The following is a 12,146-nucleotide window of genomic DNA, read 5'->3' on the forward strand; positions in this document are numbered from 1 at the left end:
CAAACGCCTTGGCCAGGTCAATGAATACGGCTGCACAGTATTGTTTCTTATCGATGGCGGTTAAGATATCGTTTAGGACCTTGAGCGTGGCTGAGGTGCACCCATGACCAGCTCTGAAACCAGATTGCATAGCGGAGAAGGTGCGGTGGATTCGAAATGGTCGGTAATTTGTTTGTTGACTTGGCTTTCGAAGACCTTAGAAAGGCAGGGTAGGATAGATATAGGTCTGTAGCAGTTTGGGTCAAGAGTGTCCCCCCCTTTGAATAGGGCGATGATCGCAGCTGCTTTCCAATCTTTGGGAATCTCAGACGACACGAAAGAGAGGTTGAACAGGCTAGTAATAGAGGTTGCAACAATTTCGTGGTGAAATAAAAAAAAAGATATACACTGCTCAAAAAAATAAAAGGAACACTTAAACAACACAATGTAAATCCAAGTCAATCACACTTCTGTGAAATCAAGCTGTCCACTTAGGAAGCAACACTGATTGACAATACATTTCACATGCTGTTGTGCAAATGGAATAGACAACAGGTGGAAATTATAGGCAATTAGCAAGACACCCCCAATAAAAGAGTGGTTCTGCAGGTGGGGACCACAGACCACTTCTCAGTTCCTATGCTTCCTGGCTGATGTTTTGGTCACTTTTGAATGCTGGCGGTGCTTTCACTCTAGTGGTAGCATGAGACGGAGTCTACATCCCACACAAGTGGCTCAGGTAGTGCAGCTCATCCAGGATGGCACATCAATGCGAGCTGGGGCAAGAAGGTTTGCTGTGTCTGTCAGCGTAGTGTCCAGAGCATGGAGGCGCTACCAGGAGACAGGCCAGTACATCAGGAGACGTGGAGGAGGCCGTAGGAGGGCAACAACCCAGCAGCAGGACCGCTACCTCCGCCTTTGTGCAAGGAGGAGCAGGAGAAGCACTGCCAGAGCCCTGCAAAATGACCTCCAGCAGGCCACAAATGTGCATGTGTCTGCTCAAACGGTCAGAAACAGACTCCATGAGGGTGGTATGAGGGCCCGACGTCCACAGGTGGGGGTTGTGCTTACAGCCCAACACCGTGCAGGACGTTTGGCATTTGCCAGAGAACACCAAGATTGGCAAATTCGCCACTGGCGCCCTGTGGAGTCTGGAGACACCGTGGAGGACATTCTGCTGCCTGCAGCATCCTCCAGCATGACCGGTTTGGCGGTGGGTCAGTCATGGTGTGGGGTGGCATTTCTTTGGGGGGCCGCACAGCCCTCCATGTGCTCGCCAGAGGTAGCCTGACTGCCATTAGGTACCGAGATTAGATCCTCAGACCCCTTTTGAGACCATATGCTGGTGCGGTTGGCCCTGGGTTCCTCCTAATGCAAGACAATGCTAGACCTCATGTGGCTGGAGTGTGTCAGTAGTTCCTGCAAGAGGAAGGCATTGATGCTATGGACTGGCCCGCCCATTCCCCAGACCTGAATCCAATTGAGCACATCTGGGACATCATGTCTCGCTCCATCCACCAACGCCACGTTGCACCACAGACTGTCCAGGAGGTGGCGGATGCTTTAGTCCAGGTCTGGGAGGAGATCCCTCAGGAGACCATCCATCACCTCATCAGGAGCATGCCCAGGCGTTGTAGGGAGGTCATACAGGCACGTGGAGGCCACACACACTACTGAACCTCATTTTGACTTGTTTTAAGGACATTACATCAAAGTTGGATCAGCCTGTAGTGTGGTTTTCCACTTTTATTTTGAGTGTGACTCCAAATCCAGACCTCCATGGGTTGATAAATTGGATTTCCATTGATTATTTTTGTGTGATTTTGTTGTCAGCACATTCAACTATGTAAAGAAAAAAGTATTTAATAAGATTATTTCTTTCATTCAGATCTAGGATGTGTTGTTTAAGTGTTCCCTTTATTTTTTTGAGCAGTATATATTATATTATAATTTCCCACATTTGGTAGGTCATATTATAATTTCTGACATCTGGTAGGTCATATTATAATTTCCCACATTTGGTAGGCCATTTTATAATTTCTGACATCTGGTAGACCACATTATAATTTCCCACATCTGGTAGGCCATATTATAATTTCCCACATCTGGTAGGCCATATTATAATTTCCCACATTTGGTAGGCCATATTATAATTTCTGACATTTGGTAGGCCATATTATAATTTCTGACATTTGGTAGGCCATATTATAATTTCCCACATTTGGTAGCCCATTTGTTTGTCAACTATAGTTAGATACATGCAGCTTCTCTTCTGTCTTGTTGCCCCAGAAGACTTAATAAAGTAGTGCTCAGCAGAATAATGTTTTACATCGATAGAATGAATGCATTAGTAATCTAGTTAACACAGGTAAAGTTGTCTGTTTTGTTTAGGGACGCATTAACTCCAAAACAGTGGAAAGATTGGTCCTGTGTAAAATGTCCAAATGTCATCAGTTTGACCGGTTTTAAGGAAATGAAAAGCTGAGAAACGATTAAATACGTTTAATATTGGGTGCATATTTTATGTAGTTGAAATACTGTCTGCTTGAATAACATAATCAAAGATAACACATTACATGCCCATTCCAAAATAAATCATATTTCTTCACTCCTGTTCCCAAGACAACATTGGCATTTGTTGTATCATTTTACTTTAAAAAAAAATCCATTGTTCTGCAGGAGTTAATATTAAATTTGCTACAAGTGAGAGGTTACAGGCCTACAGTCAGTATCTCTGTTTTAGTTACTATTCCATTTAACCCAAATTAAATTAGGAATATTCTGTTTATTCAGGGATACAGGGATACTCGTGAGCGGGATATCAAAGGTGCATTTAAACAGTTTATCCCGAATAAAACTGGAATATGAGCTACTATCATAATACCATGCGCATAAACGTGGTCATTGTTGTAAAGTCTAGTCTATAGCAGGTGTTTACTCCCATCTAGTGGAATATACCAATAAACACATTTATGAGTGTGTGGAGACTGCTGAGATGAAACCGAAAGTATATTTGTTGTTTTGTACAGGATCTATTTTGAGACGACAGCAGAAACCACTATTCGCAGAGTAGAAAATAAAGTAAGTATTTCTGAACAATCTAAAGGACAGAGTAAGAGAATGAATATCTGGAATGAGATATTACTAGTTAGTAGAACTGCTACTTGGGCTTAGTTGCTGACAAACAGCAGTTTTCAATGTGGAAACGAATCATTTAATCCTACGCGTTATCAGTCAAAAGTCTGCTAAAGATGGTGGAGCTCTTAAATTATAGGGTTTTATGTTTATCCCAGGGTTTCTTAATATTTTGGTTATTGCCCAGCACTTGCACACCTGATTCAACTAATAATACAATATTTTAAGAGTTTAATATTTGAGGCATATAAGTTAAATGAACATTCTCAAATTTAAACATTTTGGGTTTGTAGGCCTGTTTACAATTATATGCCTAGAGTAATTCACATGTTTTAATGAAAAAACACAACTAAATCTGTTCTCGAATAAATTATACATTTAGCTAAAATTATGTCTCGAGTTAAATGAACATTGTCGAATTAAAACATGTTGGGTTTGTAGGCCTGTTTACAATTATATGCCTAGAGTAATTCACATTTTATTATGAAAAAACACAGCTAAATCTGTTCTCGAGTAAATTATACATTTAGCTAAAATTATGTATTGAAGAAGGACTACAAATAATAAAATAAACTGAAGCAAGATTCGAAACAATGTCACGAGTTACTGCATGCGACTGACTGTTAGCTCCACCCTCTGGTTACTGTTATATAAAGGAGTGACGCCGTGACGACAGTTGAAACTGAAAATAAAGTATCTGTGCAGGGTACAGGTCTTCTCCTCTAATTTTTGTTTTATTTAAATGAAAAAGGCCTCTATCTTCGCACTCACATAGGCCAAGGCTCCGTTCACTCCCTCTCTTTCTCCTCAGCAGCAGGCGCACGTCAAGTGAGCAGCCGGAACCAGTTTCACGTTTTATTGAGTTGCAATTGGCTGACACAGATAACAAACTCGCATAGTTTTAAGTTCATTCGATTTTTCTTGAAGATTTGGTGATTTTTAAAAATTCATTGTTATAACAATAACATTTTCAAACACCCAGCACTAGAAACACATCAGGGGTGAGCAACCCTCCTGGAGAGCAAGCAGGATTTTCTTCCAGCCCTATATCTATAATTTGGTTACCCACTAATTACAAAATATAAAATGTTTGTGTACTTACCTTGAAAGCAGTCTATGGACAAGCAGACTGCAATCTATGATTTGGTTACCGACTGCCACCAACCATTAATATAACAATTTCCTGTGCAAAACCTTGGTGTAGTGGTAACACTCTGGCATGTGTAGAACCTTGGTGTAGTGGTAACACTCTGGCATGTGTAGAACCTTGGTGTAGTGGTAACACTCTGGCATGTGTAGAACCTTGGTGTAGTGGTAACACTCTCTGGCATGTGTAGAACCTTGGTGTAGTGGTAACACTCTCTGGCGTGTGTGGAACCTTGTTGTAGTGGTAACACTCTCTGGCATGTGTAGAACCTTGGTGTAGTGGTAACAATCTGGCATGTGTAGAACCTTGGTGTAGTGGTAACACTCTGGCATGTGCAGAACCTTGGTATAGTGGTAACACTCTGGCATGTGAAGAACCTTGTTGTAGTGGTAACACTGTGGCATGTGTAGAACATTGGTGTAGTGGTAACACTGTGGCATGTGTAGAACCCTGGTGTAGTGGTAACACTCTCTTGCATGTGTAGTACCTTGTTGTAGTGGTAACACTCTGGCATGTGTAGAACCTTGGTGTAGTGGTAACAGTCTCTGGCATGTGTAGAACCTTGTTGTAGTGGTAACACTCTGGCATGTGTAGAACCTTGGTGTAGTGGTAACACTCTGGCATGTGTAGAACCTTGTTGTAGTGGTAACACTCTGGCATGTGAAGAACCTTGGTGTAGTGGTAACACTGTGGCATGTGTAGAACCTTGTTGTAGTGGTAACACTCTGGCATGTGTAGAACCTTGGTGTAGTATTAACACTGTGGCATGTGTAGAACCTTGGTGTAGTGGTAACACTCTGGCATGTGTAGAACCTTGGTGTAGTGGTAACACTCTCTGGCATGTGTAGAACCTTGGTGTAGTGGTAACACTCTGGCATGTGTAGAACCTTGGTGTAGTGGTAACACTCTGGCATGTGTAGAACCTTGGTGTAGTGGTAACACTGTGGCATGTGTAGAACCTTGGTGTAGTGGTAACACTCTCTGGCATGTGTAGAACCTTGGTGTAGTGGTAACACTCTCTGGCGTGTGTAGAACCTTGGTGTAGTGGTAACACTCTCTGGCGTGTGTAGAACCTTGGTGTAGTGGTAACACTCTCTGGCGTGTGTGGAACCTTGCTATAGTGGTAACACTCTCTGGCATGTGTAGAACCTTGGTGTAGTGGTAACACTCTCTGGCATGTGTAGAACCTTGGTTTAGTGGTAACACTCTCTGGCGTTTGTAGAACCTTGGTGTAGTGGTAACACTCTCTGGCATGTGTAGAACCTTGGTGTAGTGGTAACACTCTCTGGCGTGTGTAGAACCTTGGTGTAGTGGTAACACTCTCTGGCGTGTGTGGAACCTTGGTGTAGTGGTAACACTCTGGCATGTGTAGAACCTTGGTGTAGTGGTAACACTCTGGCATGTGTAGAACCTTGGTGTAGTGGTAACACTCTGGCATGTGTAGAACCTTGGTGTAGTGGTAACACTCTCTGGCATGTGTAGAACCTTGGTGTAGTGGTAACACTGTGGCATGTGCAGAACCTTGGTGTAGTGGTAACACTCTCTGGCATGTGTAGAACCTTGGTGTAGTGGTAACACTCTCTGGCATGTGTAGAACCTTGGTGTAGTGGTAACACTCTGGCATGTGTAGAACCTTGTTGCAGTGGTAACACTGGCATGTGTAGAACCTTGTTGCAGTGGTAACACTCTGGCATGTGTAGAACCTTGGTGTAGTGGTAACACTCTGGCATGTGTAGAACCTTGGTGTAGTGGTAACACTCTGGCATGTGTAGAACCTTGGTGTAGTGGTAACACTGTGGCATGTGTAGAACCTTGGTGTAGTGGTAACACTCTCTGGCATGTGTAGAACCTTGTTGTAGTGGTAACACTCTCTGGCATATGTAGAACCTTGGTGTAGTGGTATGATAATATCGAGCTGGAGGGATTTTCAATGCACCGGCAGAACAGAGAAGCTACGTCTGGTAAGACGAGGGGGGGGGGATGTCTTTTTGTCATTAACAGCTGATGCGTGATGTCTAATATTAAAGAAGTCTCGAGGTATTGCTCGCCTGAGGTAGAGTACCTTATGATAAGCTGTAGACCACACTATCTACCAAGAGAGTTCTCATCTATATTATTCGTAGCTGTCTATTTACCACCACAGACCGATGCTGGCACTAAGACTGCTCTCAACCAACTCCATAAGGCCATAAGCAAACAAGAAAATTCTCACCCAGAAGCGGCGCTCCTGGTGGCTGGGGACTTTAATGCAGGCAAACTTTTACCAGCATGTCACATGTCACATGTGCAACCAGAGGAAAAAAAATTCTAGACCACCTTTACTCCACACAAAGAGATGCATACAAAGCTCTCCCCCGCCCTCCATTTGGAAAATCTGACCATAATTCTATCCTCCTGATTCCTGCTTATAAGCAAAAACTAAAGGAGGAAGTACCAGTGACTCGCTCAATACGGATGTGGTCAGATGACACGGATGCTACGCTAAAGGACTGTTTTGCCAGCACAGACTGGAATATGTTCCGGGATTCATCCAATGGCATTGAGGAGTGTACCACCTCAGTCATCGGCTTCATCAATAAGTGCATCAACGATGTCGTCCCCACAGTGACCGTACGTATATATCCCAACCAGAAGCCATGGATTACAGGCAACATCTGCATCGAGCTAAAGGCTAGAGCTGCCGCTTTCAAGGAGCGGGACACTAATTCGGATGCCTATAAGAAATCCTGCTATGCCCTCAGACGAACCACCAAACAAGCAAAGCGTCAATACAGGATTAGAATTGAATCCTACTACACCGGCTCTGACACTCGTCAGATGTGGCAAGGCTTGAAAACTATTACGGACTACAAAGTGAAACCCAGACGCGAGCTGCCCAGTGACGCAAGCCTACCAGATGAGCTAAATGTATTTTATGCTCGCTTTGAGGAAAGCAACACTGAAGCATGCACGACAGCACCAGCTGTTCTGGATGACTGTTTGATAACGCTCTCGGGAGCCGATGTGAGCAAGAACTTTCAACAGGTCAACATTCACAAAGCCGCAGGCCAGAAGGATTACCAGGACGTGTACTCAAAGCATGCACGGACCAACTGGCAAGTGTCTTCGCTGACATTTTCAACCTCTCCCAGACTGAGTCTGTAATACCTACAGGTTTCAAGCAGACCACCATAGTCCCTGTGCCCATGGAAGAACAGGCCCCATTAACATCAACGGGGCTGTAGTGGAGCGGGTCGAGAGCGTCATGTTCCTTGGTGTCCACATCACCAACGATCTATCATGGTCCAAGCACACCAAGACAGTCGTGAAGAGGGCACGACAAAACCTTTTTCCCCTCAGGAGACTGAAAAGATTTGTCATGGTTCTCCAGATCCTCAAAAAGTTCTAAAGCTGCACCATCGAGAGCATCCTGACCGGTTGCATCACCGCCTGGTATGGCAACTGCTCGGCATCTGACCGTAAGGCGCTATAGAGGGTAGAGCGTACGGCCCAGTGCATCGCTGGGGCCAAGCTTCCTGCAATCCAGGACCTATATAATAGGCGGTGTCAGAGGAAAGCCCATAAAATTGTCCCCCAGGTCTCCAGTCACCCATGTCATAGACTGTTTTCTCTGCTACCGCACGGCAAGTGGTACCGGAGCGCCAAGTCTAGGACCAAAAGGCTCCTTAACAGCTTCTACCCCCAAGCCATAAGACTGCTGAACAATTAATCAAATGGCCACAGGACTATTACATTGACCCTTCTAGGGGTTGTGCCAGTGGGCAATGAAATTCACATAGCAAATCTCACACCAGGCATTCTTCAAAAGTTGGCAGCCCTGTTCGCTGCTACTTGTCTCAATTTTTGTGACATCATGCAAATATTTTGTAAAAAGGGGGAGGGGACCACATCAGACATGGTGTGAATGGTTTTGTGTGTCAAAATCGGAATCCTTATTATTTTATCGAATTGAGACAAAAAATCACTACATCAAAAAGGACTCGTTTTGTGGAACGACCCCGGCTGTGTGGCGACCAGGTTGCTGGGGTAGACATCGCCCAAGACATACTATTATAAATGTGAGTCGTCATTAGCTCTATATAGGGTGCCGTGTATAGGTGACTACAATGCGGAGCCACGACTCGACTGTGTGGCGACCAGGTTGCTGGGGTAGACATTGCCCAAGACACGTTTCTCCTTAACCTACACAGCCCAGTTATAACAGCCGGTTTGGAAAAAAGTTAGGTTCAGACGGTTTCTATACAGATATCCACACAAACAATCCGGATTAGGAATGAGTCACGGATTATAGATATCCCTTCAGTAATAGATTTATCGGAAACAATTGGTAACCCCCTGAAATGTTTTGCCGAATAGATTCCCTATTTTTATGGCCTCCACATTGTATGGGCTCCCGAGTGACGCAGAGGTCTAACATGCTGACCAGACCTTAAATGTCGCGTGCGCGAGCATTGCAAAATAAATGTTGAAATCCATGTTATTCAATTATTGCACCCACACTGCTCGCGCGCACCAACGAGCGTCTGCGTTGCCAAGAGCTAAAATAGAAGTGCTTTCTATTTCTGACGCAGATCGCGCTGCAAGTCTTGCCTCTCCCATCTCCTCATTTGTTTATAGAAGCAGGTACCCACGTGCCATCTCCTCATTGGTTATACCCACGTGAGTGATTGAAAGACGAACTGTTTTGCCAGTTGTCGTGGTAATACTATGAAAGTGTAGATGCCAATCACCATATAAGTTCAAAGATGAAAAAGCCTGGAAGGAGAAGAGATGACTAGAAACGATTCGGTTGACTGTTTTATGTGTGGATTAATTGTCGGAGTAGAGGACCTTGTGCATTTCAGGTAAAATAACAACTCAATGTTTATATCCCAGGACAAATTAGCTAGCAACAGCAAGCTAGCTAAATAGGACAAATTAGCTAGCATGTGCAAGCTAGCTAGCTAAATTACCATACATGTTTAACCTCTCTGGCACCCTAGTCAACAGCCAGTGGAATCCCGTGGCGCGATATTCAAATACCTTAGAAATGCTATTACTTCAATTTCTCAAACATATGACTATTTTACACCATTTTAAAGACAAGACTCTTGTTAATCTAACCACACTGTCCGATTTCAAAAAGGCTTTACAACGAAAGCAAAACATTAGATTATGTCAGCAGAGTACACAGCCAGAAATAATCAGACACCCATTTTTCAAGCTAGCATATAATGTCACAAAAACCAAAACCACAGCTAAATGCAGCACTAACCTTTGATGATCTTCATCAGATGACACTCCTAGGACATTATGTTATACAATACATGCATGTTTTGTTCAATCAAGTTCATATTTATATCAAAAAACTGCTTTTTACATTAGCATGTGACTAGCATGTGACTAGCATTCCCACCGAACACTTCCGGTGAATTTACTAAATTACTTATCCGATTTTAAAATAGCTTTTCGGTGAAAGCACATTTTGCAATATTCTGAGTAGATAGCCCGGCCATCACAGGCTAGCTATTTTGACACCCACCAAGTTTGGTACTCACCAAACTCAGATTTACTATAAGTGTGACGACCCTCCCACTCTGTCTGCCGTATTCTCTCTCTTTGTTCTTGTTTCTTTATTAGGATGCCGGTGGGCGGAGTTGGAAGGGTCGTCAGCTAAATGGGAAACACCTGGGCTCGGGTGTGTCCCAGCATAAAGGCACCTCTTCCACAGTCATTGAGGAGACTCTCTCCACGCAGACACTTTGTTGATTTTGGTTGTGTAGTTTTGTGGCTTTTTGGTTATTTGCTTTGGCACTTTTCAACACCCTGCATTATTACATTCAAGTATGCAAAACACTCACTTACACTACTGATTACACACACCATTGTTAATTACTTAGTTACATTATTTAATAAATATATATTTTGATACTCCTTGTCTCCACGTTGTCTCCCTTTTGTTGCGAACTCTGAGCCGGTTCGTAACGTAAGAAATTTGATTACCTTTGCTGTTCTTCGTCAGAATGCACTCCCAGGACTTCTACTTAAACAACAAATGTTGGTTTGGTTCCAAATAATCCATAGTTGTATCCAAATAGCGGCGTTTTGTTCGTGCGTTCAAGACACTATCCGAAGGGTGACGCGCCCGGCGCGTTTCGTGACAAAAAAATTCAAAATATTCCATTACCGTACTTCGAAGCATGTCAAACGCTGTTTAAAATCAATTATTATGCGATTTTTCTCGTAAAATAGCGATAATATTCCGACCGGGAGTCGTTGTTTTCGTTCAAAGACTGAGAAAGTAAAATGGACTCTTCACGTGCACGCGCGCACCCGTCTCATTGTTCTCAGATCGACCACTTACCAAATGCGCTACTGTTTTTCAGACAGTAACTGCAGAGTCATCATTCAACGTTCTGGTGCCTTCTGAGAGCCTATGGGAGCCTTAGAAAATGTCACGTTACAGCAGAGATCCTTTGTTTTGGATAGAGATGACAAAGAAGGCTAAGAAATGGTCAGAGGGTGCATTCTGTTTGGAATCTTGTCAGGTTTTGGCCTGCCATATGAGTTCTGTTATACTCAGACACCATTCAAACAGTTTTAGAAACTTTAGGGTATTTTCTATCCAAATCAAACAATTATATGCATATTCTAGTTACTGGGCAGGAGTAGTAACCAGATTAAATCGGGTACGTGTTTTTTATCCGGCCGTGCAAATACTGCCTCCTATCCCCAACAGGTTAACGCTTTTCGATCTGTCCCCAAATTAATGTAATTGGTTCAGAGTTTGTTTTGATATTTTAACCTGCGTGTTGTGATCGCGTTTGGTGTGGAGGGACAAAATAAATGTATGCAAGATGATGCACGATGGCACACGCGCACAGCCGGTTTGGGTTCCGTGTAAGGCACTGCGTCTCAATGCAAGAGGGATTAATGCAGTCTCTGGTTTGAATCCAGGCTGCATCACATCCGGCTGTGATTGGGAGTCCAATAGGGCGGTGCACAATTGGCCCAGCGTCGTCTGAGTTTGGCTGGGGTAGGCCGCCATTGTAAGTAAGAATTTGTTCTTAACTGACTTTCCTAGTTAAATAAAGGTTAAATTAAAATGTAAAAAAGCCACCTGTGAGGATGATAAGTTGTAGGACATTCAATAATTCAATAGTTCCAGGCATGTGATATGGTCCTTTATCATGGTGAACAACCTGTTGGTATAAAATTCTAAAGAAAATGTGATTGTATACAAGGTTTGAAATGATTGTTTTAGTCAAATATTATGCAGTATCTGTTGGTAAATGTTTAATTTCTAATAGATGTTATGAATAATAGAGAACAATTGATATTCATGACTATCTTGTCACTGTGTTAACCACAACCAACATGTTGGATCTCTGTTTAGTTGCCACTATGTTAACCACAACCAACATGTTGGATCTCTGTTTAGTTGTCACTGTGTTAACCACAACCAACATGCTGGATCTCTGTTTAGTTGTCACTATGTTAACCACAACCAACATGCTGGATCTCTGTTTAGTTGTCACTGTGTTAACCACAACCAACATGCTGGATCTCTGTTTAGTTGTCACTGTGTTAACCACAACCAACATGCTGGATCTCTGTTTAGTTGTCACTGTGTTAACCACAACCAACATGCTGGATCTCTGTTTAGTTGTCACTGTGTTAACCACAACCAACATGCTGGATCTCTGTTTAGTTGTCACTGTGTTAACCACAACCAACATGCTGGATCTCTGTTTAGTTGTCACTGTGTTAACCACTACTACTACTGCTACTACTACTACTACCACCACTACTGCTACCACTACTATTACTACTACTACTACTACTACTACTACTCCTCTTTCAGGAACTGCTGACACATTCCAGCCACATGAGGTCTAGCATTGTC

The sequence above is a fragment of the Salmo salar genome, chromosome 06 (assembly GCF_965601325.2).
Source record: "Salmo salar chromosome 06, fSalSal1, whole genome shotgun sequence".
NCBI lineage: Eukaryota > Metazoa > Chordata > Actinopteri > Salmoniformes > Salmonidae > Salmo > Salmo salar.